Source organism: Thunnus albacares, chromosome 14 (genome assembly GCF_914725855.1).
Source record: "Thunnus albacares chromosome 14, fThuAlb1.1, whole genome shotgun sequence".
NCBI lineage: Eukaryota > Metazoa > Chordata > Actinopteri > Scombriformes > Scombridae > Thunnus > Thunnus albacares.
Window position 1 is genome coordinate 21,621,755 of NC_058119.1, and position 19,714 is coordinate 21,641,468.

Here is a 19,714-nt window from a genome sequence, read left to right on the forward strand (position 1 = left end):
AGCATAGACAGACAAAAATATATAAAAGCACGAGGGCAGGATCTTCTTTTAGCCAACTGAAGGCTCAGAGCTATTTATCATGTTGGATCTCAGCTCGCTGTTTCCTGCAAACTGCATGTAGCCTGACATTGTGCTTCTACCTTGGGAAGGAGTGTCCTGGGGTCAGGAAGTGAATATGGTGCACACACACACACACACACACACACACACAGATACACAGTGAATCTTTCCCTGACTTCGTCATTTGCTCTCAAATACACACAGGTACACTCAGGCAAGGGTAGTCAGGGTCGTTGCAGTCAGAGTCATATTTACATCAGCCAGTGTAATATTATCAATAAAAGCCAAGAGGACAGCAGCCTGCCATAACTCACGGCAGGCAGGGAGCACCACAGCTGTTCAGAGTTCATCTTCCTCTGAAGCAATGGGGGAGAGATGTTAGAGCAGGGACAGAGAAAGAGAGACAGCAGGGAAGGAAAAAAGGAAAGTAGAAAGAGATAGAGAGAGAGGACAGATAAAGACACAAAAGAGGGAAAGAGGGAGGGAGGTGGGTGACATGGATTTAAAGACAAATATCCAAATCAAAGCTATATCCCCAGGCTTGGAAATAATTATATATTATCATTAGGGCTGCAACTAAGGTTTATTTTTATTTTTTATAGGAGTATTAGTTTATGTCAGCAAAAAGGGACCCAACACAAGTTCAAGAGCCCATTCTCACATATCTTTTTTTGTCTGACTAACAGTCCAAAACCCTAAAATATGAAATTTACAAGGCTATAAAACAGAGAAAAACAGCAAGTCACTTTGCAGAAGCTGGAACAGGAGAGTCTCATTTTTGCTTGATAAATGACTCAAATGAGGAATCAATTATTGATTAACCATCTAATCGTTTTAGCTCTAATTATCATAATTCAACTTTTGGTGGAATCATATCATGACTATATGATCATGTCATGTTATCAATTAACAAAATTCTGTTGTCTAAACAAATTATTTTGAGAAAATTGTATTTTAAAAGTAACAACCTGATAATACATCAGTTTGGAGTTTTTTTTGTATATTGTAATGCTTAACATTCATCTCATTAAACATCAGTTATAACACAGTGTGAGGGAGTGATAATTTTTTATGCGATTTTGCATATGATGATACATTGTATGTCAAGAACAGAAATTTCTGCTTTAGCTATATTGCCCAACATTATATCCAATTTAATAGCTTTGCTTCATATTTCAAACATACCACTGATACCACTGATTTTTTAAGTCATGCACTGTCGTAGACTGATGAATTCAATATGAATCAATAATGAGTTCTACCCTCATGCATGCCAGCAATCGTGTTTTTTTTTCTCCTTTTTTTTTGGGTGAAATTAGGTGTCACGTCTTATTTTAGAATGATGCTCTTCAAATACTTCATCACCGGCCTTCTCGGTTTCACTGCAGATGCTGAGTGACCTCATTGAGTGACCTCAACAATCACAGATCAAAGTCGTCGGGTTTCTGGCCGGTCAGGTTAATCAGAGGACCACCCTGAAGAACCAATCAGGTAACATCTTACTTGACTTAAAGGAATTAGGCTGCTTTTGCTTTGCAGGAGTGGAAGAGCGACTATGTACGCTTCCTCTCATGTTGTACTTTAAGTACATGTTTGAGGTTCTTCTGTTTTCTCTGAGCATGTCAGTGAGTCTATTTTGGGGAATTTAATACCTTGATTTCAGTTACATCAGCCATTAGTCATGATTTGATTTGTTTAATTTGGGCTATAAAAGATACGGGTATGCATGCAAAACAAGTGTGAGTGAGTCAACAGTAAGGGAAAATAAACAGTTATAGGCTAATACATAAAGTATTAAACTCTCAAGCACCAAAACTTCATTTTGAAACTTCATGTATTTCCATATTTTGTATTTTTCACATCTAGATTACTTTGCACAATAAATATTTAAATACAAATCTAATGTTTGAAATTATTAAAGAACAAATATTCAAGTCAAATTGGAGTTCGTGTAATGTGTGTATAGTGTGTGTATGCGTCCATAAGTATGTGCGCGTGTGTATTACTAAGAATGGAGTTCTTGTATCACTTGCCCCTTTTTGAGAGGAAGTGACATGAGATACTTAAAGACCAAAATTGCCTCACTTAGCCAAACAAACTGGCTCTCCTGACATACACACACACTCATGCACACACTCACTCACACTTGCGTACACACACAGACACACACGTCTAGAGCTCTCTAATGGCCAATAAAGTCAGGATGTTCGTTCCTCCTCTCAGGCTCACAAAAAACGAACGGCGAAATTATTGAGAGTAAACGAATTCCACTGTAGCTCTACTTAATGACCACACACACACACACAGTTTGAGGGTCAGTGAAGGCTGAAGCAGATAGGATGTACATAATAACCCTAACATGGCTTTTATAAGCCTTCAGCTCTTTTGAAACGACAACGGCTGAGAGAGAACCCAGGCCTGCATATAAAAATAGTGAGCATTCTGGAGCAAGACTTTGAAGTTTTTTTTTCTGCTTGATCTTAACTGAAGAGACACTGGGAGTTACTACATATGCATGTGTCCATGCAAACAGAAACAAATATTGCTTTTCTATACATATATGCATGGTGAGATTAGTGTGAAAATATCAAAACACGTAAAGAGGCAGATATAAAGTTCATACTGTTGCAGAAAATTGTCTAGTATACAAACAGTAGCTTGCAGATGAAACCCTCATGTTTTCATGAGTCAGATAGAAAACGCAATGCAATTAATTCTTATCAAATTAAAAGCATTTGTGTATGTAATAAAGGGTTTTTATGGGAATCAAAAACTCAACAATAATACATCCCTCTGTGCTCTGCACATACATAACCGAATAAACTTTAAACAAAGCTAAAATGAAAAACTTTCATGGAGTTTTGATGCAGAGAAACAGACATTGCTCCAAAAAATTTACAGGGCATTTCCTTCCTTGTCCTGATACTCCCATTTGACCCATTTACAAATTATTGTCCCGTCTCAGCTGGTAAATTCACTTTCCCTCCAAAGGACAATTTTTGCTCTAATCCCTCTACAAATTTCAAGAAATCTGTCATTTTATTGGGACGGCTAAAGGGGGGTTATGGGCCATGTACAAAGAAAGTGTGTGTGTGTGTGTGTGTGTGTGTGTGTGTGTGTGTGTGTGTTTGTGTGTGTGTGAGGGAGAAAGAGAGAATCCACCCCCCTCAGTACTTCTAATGGTTTCTTTCGGGACCATATGTCCTTTTCGTCAGCACAGCAGCAGTACAGCCTCTACAGTTACAGTTGGGCTCGGTGTGAAAGACAGACATGTTGTATAATAGAAGGTGGGAGGTGGAAGGTGGAGGGCATTACGTTTTGTGTGTGTGTGTGTGTGTGTGTGTGTGTGTGTGTGTGTGCGGGTGTGTGTGTGTGTGTGTGTGCGTGCGTGCGTGGAGCACGGGGAGCCGCAGAGCGTTTTTGAAGAAGCAGATCTCTCCGTATTGCCTTACCATCAATAAATCTTGGAGCTCACTATAGTGCTGACATAAATTTGCCTGCACCCCCAACCCATCTAACGACCAAAAACTTCTCTTAAACACACACACACACACACACACATACATTTCCCAGTTGATACACCATCTTCTACCCCTTAAAATGTGGTTGGAAGTCTACATCAATAGGTGATATGTTCTCTACTATGCACACACACTCATACAGAAGTGCACTTACAAGCAAACACATGCGTCTATGCACGCTTTGTACACACACAGCCGCACAGACACCCACAGTTTGCGGTAATTAGTAGTCTTTCTCAGTGGTGACTGTGTTTCCTCCTCAGGGTCACTGATAGCAAAACGCCTGTTAAACTTTATATTCCCTGATGGGGCGGAAAAGAGAGCGAAACAGACGGAGAGTACACTCTCATTAACACAGTGCTCTGTGTTTGTGTGTGTGTATGTGTGCGTGTGTAACTGTCTGGGTGGTGTTTCCATGTTCAGGCCAAGTCTTGTAAAGGTGAAAAGATACTCTTTAACCTCAATTTAGACTGAGCCTTAAATCTCCACCCTACATATGTGAGCAGGGGAGAGACAATATGTCTGTTTTATACTCTGTATTGTCCCACAGCTGAATCCTTTCTTCAACAATCAGGGAATTCTTTAAAGGGTATGTCATTAAAAAAGTGAAAGTTAAAATTATATTTATGAAAAATCTCATGTGATGAAACTGTCAGTGATGAAACTGTCAAAACTATTTCACTTCTTTACCATTGAAAATGAATGAGCATGTGTCACACACATGCTCATTCACTAGTCAACCCTGATCTCATATTGTGACACAATATGGAAACATTGTGAAATCCTAAAGTGGGAAGAACATTTCACAACACTCACATGACTGTAAACAAACTAACAGTGAAACAATTTGTCGTTTAATTGATTCATTAATCAATACAGAAAATTTCTTGGAAACTAGTTTTGTTATCAATTCATTGTTTAAGTCAGTTTTCAAGCAAAACTTCCAAACATTCTCTATTTCCAGCTTCTCCAGTCTGAGCATTTTGCTGTTTCCATTGTCTTATGGGTGTCGGAGTGTTAGTCATACACTAGAAATGATTTTAAAATGTCACACTGGGCTTTAAGAAATTGGGATTGTGAAAAATTGGGATTCTCCCACTATTTTCTGACATTTTATTCACCAAATAAATAATCAATTCATCAAAAATCGGCAGATTAATCCATTATGAATTTAATCATTTGTTGGAGCCCTAAAACAAACAAGCAAACACATATCTGTATATTACATTGAGCAGTATACATCTGAACACGGCTTTGAAACATTTCAATTAGTAAAACTGAAAGTAAACTGAAAAGTAACCTTTTTTTGTCTTGTTTTTTGTGTGTGTGTTTGTGTGATGAGGAGTTGCACTGTTCAACAGCACTGAAGCAGCTATTAGGCATGTTATGATAGGCAGGTGTGTCTTGGAATGACATTTAAATTATTATTGTTGAATGATAAAATAATATGTATGAAGAGTTTGCCTTCAACGTATTTTATTCTGTAATCAACAGAGAATAAATGTTACAGTAATAAACAGCAGTCATGAGAAAATGTCTCAGTGCATAGTGGTTCAAATAATTTTCCTGTTTACAAAAAGAGGGATGTGGGAAATTTTAACGGACTCAGCAAAAAAACTGCTTCGAGGCACTTTGACATTTTAAAACACACACGCTTTTGGTGAATTAAAGAGATTCTGTAGATAGCTCTGAAAGCTTATTCTGTGCACCTCAGCAGATTCTAAAGCCCTTTTTCTTATGTGATCATTTTAGGTAATTGAATAAATTCCCAGAGCTCTGTGCGGAATTAGAAGAAGCTAGACTTTGGTCAGAGGAGAGCTTTTAAGAAACCAGGGAACGTACATCAGAGGCCCAGCAGTCGATGGTAATGTAATGAACGTTTACATTTACCTGCCTCTCACCTTTCCTGTTGGTATATACCCGCAATCTAAACTGCACTCGTCAAAGCACCCGTCCAGTTTGTTTTCATAAATACACTCTCATCTCTCGCCTCCTCGTCCCTGCTTCGAAAATGAAATATTTGGTGTTTCAGTGAGGGGGGTTGGGGTGTGGTGTGTGTGTGAAGGTGGGGGCAGAGGGCTGGTTGCGATGCCAGAACTAGCACTTCTGGTTGGAAAAAAGGGTTGAGTTTTCGTCAGACGTGCAGCGCAGACAGACAGGGTGAAGGAAAGGCTTTTTGAAAGCGCTGTCCAAGAGCAACAGAAAACACTCCCTCTTGACCGTGTGGTCAAAAATGGGTGTAGAGAGAGAGAGAGACAGCATCTGGCGTGTCGTCCGAAGAGAAGGGGGAGCAAACATACCCGCCTCGGCCCGCATTGTGCCCCCTCTACTGCCAGCTGCAGGCCACGGGTATATGGTTGGAGAGGAAGATGGAGGGAAACATGTAGAACAGAGAGGGAAAGACAGGCAGACCAATAAAAAGAGCATCAGTGAGAAAGACAGGCAGACAGAGAGACAGAAACATGTATAAAAGCGCCAGAGAGGAGGATACTGAGAAGCATGGAGGCATATCATGAACAAGGTCAGAAAGACATCGCTTGGCAGAACAGGAAATGATACAGGATATATCCTCTCTCTCTCTCTCGCTCTGTCTGCACTCTCCGAGGCCTGTGCTGTAAGTGACAGCGCTGCAGAGGGAAGTTGACATTGCTGAAGTATGAATTTCACCCGTTTGTGTTTTGTGGAAAACACGGAATCGAGGCTGTCTGTCTGGATCAGGGGCTGGGCCTTTGACCCCCAGATGACCCCTCCGAAACATACGGCAGGTTTTTATTGGCCAGTCAGACTCAATTTATTAAACACTACGCAACTAAATTCTCAACCTTTTAGTAAGTCTTTCCAATGGTGGTTGGGACATGCATTTGGACACAGATATGAAAGGTATTTCAGCTTTTTCTGTGACCACTGATGGTCTCTTTGGGTACATTTTTAGACAACTGGCATGTATGGCAACCTTTAATGCAGATGCTTATTTGAGAAGAAGTGCACACTTAAATACAGACATATGTTTTAAACCCCAGTGATACTTCTCAGCTCAGAATGAAACCAACATGCGGTAAGAGAGACAAATTCACTTAAGGCTGATTACTTATTTGCACAGATTCCTTGGAAAGTAACAGAAGATGTTTGTCTAAAATAAGACAAACAGATGCATCGAACATGATACACCCTTTAACAGCGCAAGATAATGACCAAAAATACGAGGTAAAATTAAACATACTCCTCATGAAGCTTGACTAGGGGAAGACGAGACCTCAGTCTGAGGCACAAACGTTACGCACGTATGCAAGCTTACATATGTGCATACACATGTATATTTACACACAAATACGCACACACACAGAACAGTAGGTAATATGATATGCTCAGCCATGGAGTGGCGGGGTAAAATGAGACCTTCCTGTAATCAAAAGAAACAGCGTGCTACAATAAAGGTTGTTTTGAAACGGTCTGTGGCCTGAGGGATTGATCCTTCTGTTGGAATGAGGAAGAGAAAATGGACACTAAGCTGTGTGTCACAGAATAGAATAGAACAGAATAAAGTAGAATAGAGCAGCATAGAGGTGGCTGGCTGTACAATTTTAACAACACTGTGTTGTGTTAAATTGAGATCTCTCCCTTTGTCTTCTTTTCTCTTCTTTTGTCTTCTCTCCAAACGTTGCAGGGTGCAGTGTATTTGTGAGTCTCTGGGCGACATCCATCAGTTAAATGGATAGGGGCTATGCAACAGCGGCGCTACAGCCAAATGAGGGCAGGGCGTATTCCCTTTCGAAAATCCGAAGAAACACCAGTCTGGAATCAATCTGGTATCACACTACTAACCCCAAAACACACACACACACGCACACACACACACAAAACACAAACACGCTAATCTTTAACCCTGGTGAGACTGGCCCATGCTATTTTTCATCCCTGTACGTTTATGTGTTGTAATGTTGTATTAGGTCTGGGATATGGTTCCCTGCTACATCTTTGAGTTCACCTGCTGCTGAAGCTCTTTACCAGAGAGCTGGGAGTTAACAGCTGCCATAAATAGTCAAAGGAGTGTGTGCAGCGATCTGCAGGGCAGCGCAGGGCAAAGATATATCTGACAGGAAAAGAGCAAATCTCTCCATGCTACCTGCTGTAAAAAGTCACGTTTCGGCGCTTAAACCTTCAGATCAGAGACAAGTTGATTTTTTGAAAAATAAAGAAATAAATAAAGAGAAAGTATGTGAGGTGTCTACGGCACACTTAATTTGATTTGCCAGGTACTGTCTCAAAAATGGATTGCACATGGCCAGAGCATTTACAGAGTGAGATAAATCAAGTCAGTTCAGAGTGGAAGAGTATCAAAATTCATTTTGAATTTGTGAGGCATTTTTTATTTTATCTAACTTATATTTTTTCCACTTTTGAGGCAAAGCTGGGAAGATGTAGCAACTATTTCAGTTCAGATAGATATCGTATATCAACTGAACTCCAGAGCAGAATTTAAACATTTCAGCATGTATCAAGTAGTATATTAAGAACAGTTTGAAGTTAATTATAGCGGTGTAGCAGTGGAGATATTTACAGAATATAAACAGAGCCCTCATTCATGAAAACATGCTGAAGTTTTATCTTTAGTCTTTTCTCAGAATCATTTACAATGATATTCAGTCATCCCTTATAAATACTTTTCTTTCCCAATGGACTGAATATCACCATAATAGTAAAAAGGCACATTTACTGGAAATCTAGTAATTAGTTTTCAAGTTTTATACGACCAACCAATGTCGCCGTCAGCTGTGATACTAGCAGGATAAAAATAACTTACTTTTAGAAGGCTAAAAGTTACCTCTGATTATTTTGTCATGTCTGCTAAATCAAAGACTGATAAAGGCATCTATGTGTGCTTTTAGCAAAGCAAAATCATACTTACCATAAAAGAAACAGGGACAGTTGTACCTTTGATTTCAATTCACAGAATGTTCTTAGTGACTAACTGCTATCATTGCTGCTCATAACTATTAGTATGCATTGCTTTCAGGTCAAAGATGCCACTGTATAGCCAATAAAAAGGAATTATTGTTTAATTTTAATATGCACTGGACAAGTCCAAGCCAGATTTATCTATCCACCATCAGGCAGTGGCTCAGGTTGAGACTCCAGGGCCATAATACTCCAGTAAATGAACAGACAGCGTATTGTTCCTCTGTGGCTCCTTGCTGCCTCACCTCTGCCTCTGCCTGCTTAATTAAAGGTTAATTGCGTAGAATAAGTATGCGCCTCCCGCCACTGGTCCACATTTCTCTTTCCATCCACGCAGAGCGTATAGGGTGGGTAGGATATCTGGAATTTATCAACTTGTTCAGGAAATGAGGGCCAAGCTTCACCTAACTCAGTGTGTGAGCAGGTACAAAACCAACATATGGGAGTGTGTGTGTGTGTAGCGTGTGTGTCACCCATGTATTCACACACAGGCATATGCACACACACACACACACACACACAAAAGAATTCAGCACTCCATGTGTCATTTTTAATCAAGAATATGATCCCTCATCCCATCTGGGTTTTCTGAGTTGGTGGGCTGTAGTGGGCACACAACAACACATCCGCTTATGAAGGCACTAAGAGACACACACACACACATACATATGCAAACACAGACAGACAATCTGTGAGGTTTCTGGAGCTGAGACCACCAGCTGTATGCTGGGAGTCAGGATTTGGCCAGAGCAAAGAGCAGATGGTGCTACTCTTGTGTCAGACTGGGATAGCAATTGTAGCATTCACACTGACACAAACATAGACAAACACTCACATATGCAAAATCTATCTTAGTTTCCAAAAACAATTGCTCTCAAAATTTATCATAAAAGTTGGCATGTAGTGGGAGAGAGTGGAAAATTAGTCCTGGTATATTTTTTAGTACAACCTTCATATTTATCTCAGTCATGAGTGTGTAGTTGTCTGTCTGCCTTGTGTCTTTGTTCTCCTGCAGGTTGATTTAGTCAGTAAATCCTTGTCGTACTGTCAGAGGCCACCTTATCACATCATGATCCCCTTCGCTCACTTACTGAATTGGCTTGTGTGTGTTTGTCTGCGTGTGTGTGTGTGTGTATGCATGTGTATGTGTGTGTATGAGGACAGAGGTCAATAAGATAACATTTGGCGGACCACCTGCCAGGAAGCTCACTTTGCAAAATACAAAGTCTCATCTAACCCCATCACTGTGTGTGTGTGCATGTGTTGGGGGTTTACCTGAATGAGTGGGTTGCAAAAGTATTTGATTACTGATAATGTTATGCTACAAGAACCATGTGAAGAGGAAGAACATGAAAGCTGTGAGTTTTTACGGGTGCAAGTAGATCACACGGGCATGAGGACACGCAACAAAACCAGACACAAAAACCACATACTTTGAACACACGAGTCTTCTCGATTATCCTTCTTAAGAGTTTTGTCACACTGGAATAAATCTGCATCCTTACCCTAACCTCAATTTACAACCTGTGGGGACAGAAATGAAACAATTTAGAGAGTCTTTTTAATAAGAGTCATCTCCTCTCTTAATTACTTTGTATTCTTAAAGCTGTCCTTAAATGGGGGCCTATGACAGGAACACACACACACACACACACATACACACACATACACACACATACACACACATACACCATAGCCTTTTCTTATCATTAGTCTAGTGCCAGAAGGGAATTATTGGAGTGGACATTAACAAGTTCTGCTACCAGCTCACCACCTCGTAACCTGGAGGAGACGGGTGTCTACATCATTAGCTTTAACCAGCTACAGTGAAGGCAACTCATAGCATGGATCACACACAGCAACACAGGCAGAAAGAGAGGTACAGATGGATAAAAAAAAAAGAAAGAGAGAGAGAGAGGATTAAAAAGTTCTTCTGTTTTTGTGTCCATGGGTACATTATAAAATAAACATGAGTCCGTTCAGCTACAAGAGAAAAAAAAACTAAAATGTTAAGTTGCATGCAAGTTTTAGCTCTAAAAAGATGGAGTGAACACTTAACTGTGTCTGTTTGTCCGGTTGTATGTATACACCATGATATGCATGCACTTGCATTGTGTAGATGTGTGTGCACATACCTCACAACTAGAGGAATTTTAATTGCCTGAGACAAAGGAGGATTTAATTTTTCCCCTGTACATCTATCTTTCACTCCTTCACTCTCCTTTGCTTTTTTTTTTTTTTTTTTTAACCGACCTTTCTTCCATGAAACAATAAAATCGTCTAGCCTCTAAGTTATGGAGAGCTTTTGAAGTGGCTGGAGGAGCCAGTAAATTTAGTGGGCACCTTTGGGAGCCGGTTCAGTGCTGCAGTGGCTGTACCTATATTTCATGTGTGTACGTGCGCGCGCCTACGCAAGTATGTGTGTGTTTGTACATGCATGCGGGCTCACATGAGTCATTGCTGTGCCTCTATTTCTGTGTGTGACACAAATGTGCTTAGATTTGGTGTGTGCACTTGGATGCATGTGTGTGTGTGTGTAAATGTTAGTGTGGCTCTCCATTTCATAGTCACGCTGATTTGTGGCCGTCTACATCAAGTTTCCCAGGACGCAGTAAATCTTACTGGACAAACTGCATTAGAGATAGATGTGCATGCATGTGTTTCTGTGTGTGTGTGTGTGTGTGTGTGTGGGTGTGTACTTGCATGAGGCCTGCATATTGTATGATTGTGAGTAACACATTTAAGTAATTTAATTCTATCTTTGACTGTCTGTGGCCGCCTGTTAACCCTATAGTTTTTGCAATGTATCTGTATCTATCTCATTGGCACTAGATGGCCTTTATCAGAGGTCACTCAGCCAACTGAGCAGGTTGAAGACATGGCTGAGATGTTAGATAAAATAAAGGTCTCTTGACTGTTTGTTTAGTCTAGCAAATCAGTGATTTCAACCATTTAATGCATGCTCTTATTTTTCCACTTCTACCTTTTCTTTTCTTTTGACACAATAAAAAGGCAGGAGGTTGACAATACTTCTGCAAAAAAAAGCAAACTTTACAGTGTCAGCCACAACTTTTTATCGCATATTCTCAGTTTGTACTACAAGCATATAACGAGACAGATGAAACAGGTGTTAAATTGTTAGCTGCAGAGTCTGTGCATATCAAAGGTAAGCCGCCTGTCAATAGTAGCCTTTGTGGTGTGGTCAAGCTCGATGTCTAACTGAAGCCATGAAGCAACATAAAGTGCATGACCTGTCATTTTTTGTCACCACTACTTCTTGAGGTCAGCATGGTGAGTCGGGGCCCCTTCTCCCCAACAACCCATTTTAGACTGGTGACTTGATCCTCTCTTTGAACACCCCCTGAAACTCCACATGGGCAAGTCATACAGGAGTTATAGCACCACCAAAAACCTTCTGCCTTACTCTCCACACTGTAATACTCCAGCTCTATATAGCTATTAACTCCAAAGCCTACAACACTGCTCTCGGTTTTGAGATATCTTACGCTTAGCTAAAAACAAACACTTGCTATACTGTTAAGTGGTCAACATGTCAGTTGTCAGCAACAGCATGACAGTTACGCAACCCAACACCATAGACACCAGCAACAAAAATGATCCCAGGTCAGTTTAAGAGAATAATGAGTGCAATCTTGATTCCAAGAGAAAAAAGAGAGTTTCCATTTAATCAGGGATCATATAGACCTATGTGAAGAACATGTTGTTGTATCCTTTTCCCTAAAACTTTATTTTATCCTTGCTGTAATTCAAGCTTTGGCCACAAACAAAACTCCATTTACATCCACACAGTATTTACATTTTAGACATTCTATATGCTGGGCTCCAGAATAGCTTACATTTGGGAAATGAGTAAGGACTTCATTCAGCAGCACTTCAACAACTACATATGGTTGTTGTGGTTGACTGACACTTGAACCTTTGGATGTCTCATAACAACTCACCTCCCCTTTCACCCAAACTCAGAGACCTCTATTCTTCAGGTCCACTTGAACCACCTGTTGAGCCGCATAGCCCAAAACCCAGTCCTCACTCATTCTCCATAATTTTAACCATGCAAGCATGTTTATTTGTAATTGTCTGACTCCCTCCCATCTCTTTGCCAAATTGTGATCATAGCAAATATGTAAATGCTCAGTCACAAATGAAGTTTTTAAGCTTTTAAGTTATGGAAGAGGTATATTGTGACAACGGATAAGAAAGACACACAGATGTGATATTCAGTCGGAGGATATTCATGTATATATATATTTTTTAGAAAACCTCTCTCTCCATCTCTTTCTGCTCCTGTCTATCTTTTTCTTCCCCTCGCCCTCCATCTCTCCCTCTCTCTCTCTCTCTCTCTCTCGCTCCCTTGCTCTCTCAGTTTTCCTAGACACCTGTGCAGGTTTAGTGTTTCAGCAGAGTCCCTGAAAAATAAATGCGGAGCTCCAATCTCTTAATCCACTCGGCTCCACGCAGCCACGTCACTTGACACCGCCACGGCCGTCCTGATGCCCAGACAACATTGGAGGAAGAGATTGTTTTGTGTGTGTGTGTGTGTGTGTGTGTGTGTCTTTGAAGCACAGAGAGCCAACGAAAGAGAAAGCAACGAAATGAGAGTAAACATAAAGTCTATAGTCTTGAGTCTATCTTTGCATGTTAATATACACAAGTCGTTGTTAAGTCCAGAGTGTATGTGGGTGTTATATACATACTGTATGTGTGTCTGAGTATTGTATGTATTTTAGAAGAGGAACTGAAGTTGGAAAACGGGAGGCAGACTAATCTTTTTTCATTCAAATCAAGGTCTTTGGTCCACTTTGTGTGTGTGTGTGTGTGTGTGTGTGTGTGTTTTGGGATGATACCCTATCCACAGCAATCAGTCTGACCTCCACTCTGGAGTGAACGGCTCTCAATGATTAATGGATCTGCCTCCGTGCTTGGTCGCCAAGGCAACCCGAAACCCGATAGCCCTCAGGAATTCGCTAGCTCGCCCTCAAAGTTAGGCTGTGCGTGTGTGTGTTTGTGTGTGTGTGTGTGTGTCTGTGTGTGTGTGTGTTGCTAGGCTGTGGGTGGGAGACAGAGTGAGGCTAAATGTGACTCTTTGGAAAGATGGAGTTGGTTGTGGTAAAGGTGGGAGAGGAGGAGGAAAGGAGGGGTGATTCAGTCAAATAAGAAAGAGTGAGGACAATTTTACATGTTCTAGTCCTCTTTTGTTTTCTCAGTTTTATATTATGCATTTCAAATAGTAGGCCATGCATGTAAAATCACACCATCACCATGGGCCACCTCATAAAGTAATTTGTGGTTTTAATCAACAGCACCATCATTCACTGCTCAGCGCTCAGCAGTTATTTGTAAAACCAGCCCCATTCAAAATTAGTATCATTCAAGAATATGTGCATATGTGTCTGTGTGTGTGTGTGTGTGTGTGTGTGTATTATTATTGTCAGACTTTTGTCCATCTGAGCCTCACGAGCCTGCTGATGAGTAAATCCATGTTAACAAGATGGCAGCTCTTAAGGTGAAGTGCTGTTGCCCAGCTTGTGGACTGTATGCTTGACAGACCAACTTAACACTATGATCTTATTTTCAAAGGGCCACTTAGCACTTTATTGATCTGGAGACCATAGGGGCTCATTAGTGGACAGCTACGTAAGGGTTAGTATAGCATGCATGTAGCACAGTCCACAGCTTTTATGCTACTAGACTAACTCTAATATAGATCATTTCTCACTTTTTATATTATTTATAGTCAGCATAAAGTACATCTCTGCAAGGGACCCAAAAGTATACTAAACCATTTCCGCTGTGGTTACGCTCAGGCGATTAAGAGACGTTAAGTAGTACTTAGTGTTTTTAGTCTGTAGGTCTTCATGCATATGATTTTGTAGAGTCTTACAGTAATCTTAGGCTCTTAAATTGTCGCTCTCCTCAATGAAGGGCTCAGTGTCTTTAGTGTATCAGTTCTCACATACAACTTGTGTGTGACTAAGGGTTGAGCGTGTGTGGATGGGTATCTTGTATCAGAGCCATTGTGATAGCCGAGGGATGAATCTCTAGCAGGAAACCACACAGACAGCTTCTACCACGGACTGAAACACCATCTCTGCATGTATACTGAATGTGTGTGTCATTAAGAGAGAGAGAGGAGGTACTTAACATACAGTTTGTACATCTTGGTGCCAGTGTATGGAAATATAGCACTCAGCTTCAGGTAATCACATCTGTGCTTTCTCTAAAACATAGACCCTCATGATAAAACACTTCCACTAGAGGCCAGGGAATAAAACTTTATAATTTCCCCTTCCCTCGTCTTTGGAAAACTATTTAAAACTTGTAATAAAACACAGAATATGTGCAACCACTTTGTCTATGGAATTAGCATTTTGGCTATGGGAAAGAATCAATTCACAAGAACAAAGAAATTAGGTAATTTACATGGTAATACTTGAGCTCAAATAAACCTCTCTTGTTTGTATACAAGTCACATTGCCATGGTTATTAATTTTGGGGGATTATAAAGTATGCATGCAGAGATTAGAATTTTCTCATAAAAAGCGACGACCTAACTGAAACCTCATGATAAGGATTACTTTGATTAGTTCAAGAACAAAAACTATCCAAAACCTGTTTCTTATTAATGTTTGTGTGTTTTTACTGACAGATACTGATCGGACATTGGTGGTGTTTTTGTTTAAGTGTACACGTGCGCATATATGTGTGTGTGTGTGTTTGTATGTCACTGTTTGGGTCTGTGTGTGTATGTGCTGAGTGACGGACGCAGCGGGGGTATCTGTGACAGTGTGTCAAGCATGTAAACCCAGCCTGACCTGGTCTACTATGGCCCTCCAGGTCCCTCAGCACACACACACACACACACACACACTGTGCTCTTGTTTCCCTCAAAGCTTCCTGCATTCTCACACTAGTTGAGACTATTTGACAGGCGGGCCTTTGCGGACCAATAGGATGCTGTTGTTGGTGTAACTTGTCGTAATGTTTTTTTCTAATGTAACAAGTCATCAAGACAAAAACACAGAATTGTTTGCCAGGTGGTTTTCCCACACCACTGCACTGCTAAAACTGCCATATGGATTTTCTTAAAGGGGACCTATTATGCTTTTTCTTATTTTCAGTCATAAATATAATGTTACAATGTCGGATGTTCATATTAAACATGGCCAACTTGTCAAATAATGAGGTAAACATATGTAGAAGTAATCCCTGTGAGCAAAAAGCACTGGCTTCAGACTGCTCTGAACACTCGGTTTCCAATAGTTTTTTCTACTTTCAGCCCAAGCCGACGTTAGCTTGTGATGGATTTCTTTATATGGTCATCTGCTCCACTCTGCTAACATTATGGCTTTTTGCTATTGTTTTGGGGGTAGTCAAGCTGAGCCATGACTTGAGTCGAGCTGGCACGCTGTGAATGTTTTTCCATTATACAGCAGGGCAAAGTAAAATAAGTTGTTTACCTGTTGGAGGTGTGCCGTTTGTCTGCAGCTCTTCATCAAAAATTATCATCACTGTGGCTGTTTCTGCTTGTACTATTGCTCCCTGCATTATTTCTAACTGACCTGCTGAACATAGAGCTCCAAATATCTCCATATCTTGTTATTTCAACCAGTTTTTAGCGCCGCTAATGAAGCTCTGCTAATTCAGTGAAGAACATGTTTCACTTCCTGTAAATTCTTCCCAATAAAAGTGTCCCGTTATTCAGTAATTTAAAGGCTTTTAATTTGAAGCAGTAAAGCAGAAATGTTGGGTTTTCATCAGCAGTAACTTAACACGACTCTGATGTGCCACCCCTCAGCAGGCATCTGGAAAGCTGGCCAATCAGATCAGTTGGCTCAGGCCTTAAAGAGACAGGAGCTAAAACTGCCTGTTAAGAGACAGAGGCTTAACTGAGAGGCTGCATAAAGGGCCAGTATAAGATATATAATGAGTTTTTTGAACTGTGAATCATGCAAAGCTACCCTAGTGGAGTCCAAAAATAAAAATATAGAGAAATATATGCTAGAGAAATGAGCATAATAGGTCCTCTTTAAATGCCATCACTTTTAAGCAGTCTGTACACTTAAGCAAATACTTTTAGAGGGATGACAAGTTGGCTGTTGGCTAAAGATCTAGTTATGGTTGATAGAGGAGGTTGAAAGTATGTCAGTTTCTATTTGTGGAAATGATGACATTTATAGCAATTTAATAATAATAATAATTTTGTCACAAAGTAAATCTGAAGTTGTTTAAAATTTCTACGCTTGCTGAAATATGGACTGAAACACTCCATTTAAAAGGTATATTGGAACCAAAAAGGACAGACTAAACATACAAATTATCAAAGAAAATGTTTTGTTACATTATGGCCATAATTGAAGCCAATAAAGCAACACAAACAGACATTGGGTGTTTGGTGGGTAGCATATATTTAAGCAGGCAGGTAGGAGCACTTTATATATATCACCACTTGGCCAGGGATAAATAGCTGACCAACACAAACATTTAGCTTTTCAGAAATGTGCAGCATTTGTTTTATATAGAAACACTTGCACTTGTCCTTTGATCGTATAGAATGGAAGCTTTTTGTCACTAAAATCATCATTCCTTCTGGAGGATCTGATTGGTCAAATTAAGTAAAGTTAAAGTACTTATAAATCAAATTTAGAACCTGAAATAAGTCTGATAATTTTGGTCTGAACTGAGCCTGACACCCAGCAGGGCCTGACATTGATTTTACTATATATATTTCTTAATATCAATATTTTTGCCATACCCAAGCCCTTTTTCAAGTGAGAAACTCAGCCTGACCCCATCAAACACAAGCTTAACTGTGCACCTTCAATGGAGAATTTATTAGACAAATCATATGCTCAAAACCTAAGAAATGACTTCATCACGTCAAATTTCCATGCCATAATATACACATTAAATATCAAATGCTAGACATATGCAGATTTTGTTGTTGTTTTATGTCAACATCCCTTTAATATTATATTTTTATGAGAAAACATTTTTCTTTAGTGATTATTTCATTATTTACCAGTTGAAGTAGGTACAAATTCAGGAATCAAAATGTAATTAAATTAAAAGATTTTGATCACTCCTACTCTGACCTCTCTTCCAAAATGACATCCAGTAGTTGAAAACATTTAAATTATTGTTCCCAACATTACAAATCCCACTCCAATACGCCGTTTCCTGAATATATTCAAACAAAAGTAAGTGTTGTCTAAGGCACAGCTTGTAAACAGGTGCAATTAAATCATGCAGAGGATGAATGTTGAATTCCCACACACCAAGTTAATTCGATAATAGATAATACACACGATGAACTCAGTGCTACAAGCGTGCAGGAATTTCTTAAAATATCAAAATGCTGTTTCATCTTGAATTCAGAAATTCCTTCAACAGGTTTACAACGGGAGGATGTGCAAGTTTGTAAGTTTTTAATTTTGCAATGTATTGAATCTGTACTGATTAAGAAGTTCCATGACTAACCGCGTTGAACACAGCTGATACCTTCAGTGCCTTCATAATGTCATTCCGGGAACTTTAATCTGTAAACTGAACTAAGACTGTAAAATTACACCAGAAACTTATACAGACCTACAATGGAAACAGAGGCATCGCACACACAGAGCCCGGGTGTAACTCCTGTATAATGTCTTTCATATAGGTGTAGTGCACAGGTACTTTTTATACAGTTTGCTCAACTTGTCGATGTGTTAATGATTTTGGTACCTGTCATATAACACAAACGTAGAAATGTTATTCATGTCTCAGCAAAGGACTTTTGGATAAATGCAATATAAATGGTGCTGGATTTTTATGCCAGGAGTTTACTCATGTAGATTAATGAGATCAAAGTGTCTCTATCCCCGGATGTTTAAATGAATTATTTTATGATAAGTGTGGTGTGATAATTTAAGTAGGTGCAGCAGACACAAGATGTATATATTCACCGCAGAAAGTCAACCTAATACATGTATTAGTGTGCTTCTTCATTAGCATATTTCTATAAACAAATTGGCATTCGATGAAGTCCAAGTGGACATACTGTGCCGTTTTTCCAACCACTGAAGCAAAAGCAACAGAAATGTTAAATAGTGGAACATCTGACACGTCCACTCATCTGAAATAAGGATACATCTGTGTTTCTACTAAGAAAATGAGTTGAGGCTGCTTTGAAGGTTCAGTGAAATGTTTGTTTTTGCTAACATATCAGAGACATGATAATTGTTTGTGATATCGAAGTGAAGGTCTCACGGTATGTATGTGTGTTTATGTTTTGACATGGGTAAGAGAATAGCAAAGAAAGGTAAGGGACAGAGGTTAGGTGAGTGAGAAGATGCACCAGGAGGGACATAAAGGGAATAAACTATGTGAAAACATTTAATTTCCGTTTATAAGCTAAATACATGGACATGTGTATGTGAAAATCAGAAGAAAAAAAAAACATGGAACACAGGTCAGACTGTCACATCTCACTTAGACTGCATGACAATCAGCCTGAGCAAATCAATGATTGGATCTGTCATTTGTCGATGAATACCAGAATGGTATTTAGTTCAGTGATATTATGTTTAACTCTGTCTGTCAGCCTGTCTTTCACACTCTGTGGCCTGATGAGTGGCTGAAATTAGTCATAATCATAACAGTGACGTTTCTCCACCTCACTTTCTGAGAAGGGATAGAACAACTCTGTCTCCTGTAGCTATGACCGCAATGACACCACAGTGCTCTGTCATCCCAGTTTAGTCTATTCATGTCAGTGTGCTTTGTGCTATTTTGTATAAAGTATGGCCATACATACATGTATACTCATACTGTGAGTGGAACATGGGTGCAGAGGGTAAGAGTTAAAGGATAAGTCTGGTGATATTCTTCCCATCAAAAGACTAAAACCAACAACAAATTGATCTTCATAACTGTAGTCTTTTCTGTGTAGCCAAAGCCGGATAAAGCTTCTCTGTGCCACAGATGTCCATTGTTGTCCAAAATTGATTAAAAACACAGAAATGAGCCACACCATGCACCGAGTGACATGTCGCTTCATTACAGTGAACATGTGCACTGTAGTTTAGTTTAGTTAGTTTTAGTCAGTTCCACATAGACCATCCTGCTGCTGTAAATACTCTTTTTATGGGATTTGTTTACAACAACAACAAAATTTTAAA

The 19,714-nt window shown here is 39.7% G+C and overlaps 1 long non-coding RNA gene across 1 annotated transcript in view; it reads left to right on the forward strand.

Annotated features, from left to right (window-relative positions):
- Nucleotides 1-19,714, forward strand: part of LOC122996540 — a 48,826-nt gene that overhangs the window by 18,551 nt on the left and 10,561 nt on the right. Inside the window, exons 2-3 of the long non-coding RNA XR_006407023.1 lie at nucleotides 1,449-1,551; nucleotides 7,246-7,387. This is a non-coding gene — a long non-coding RNA (uncharacterized LOC122996540). The remainder of the gene's footprint in view (nucleotides 1-1,448; nucleotides 1,552-7,245; nucleotides 7,388-19,714) is intronic.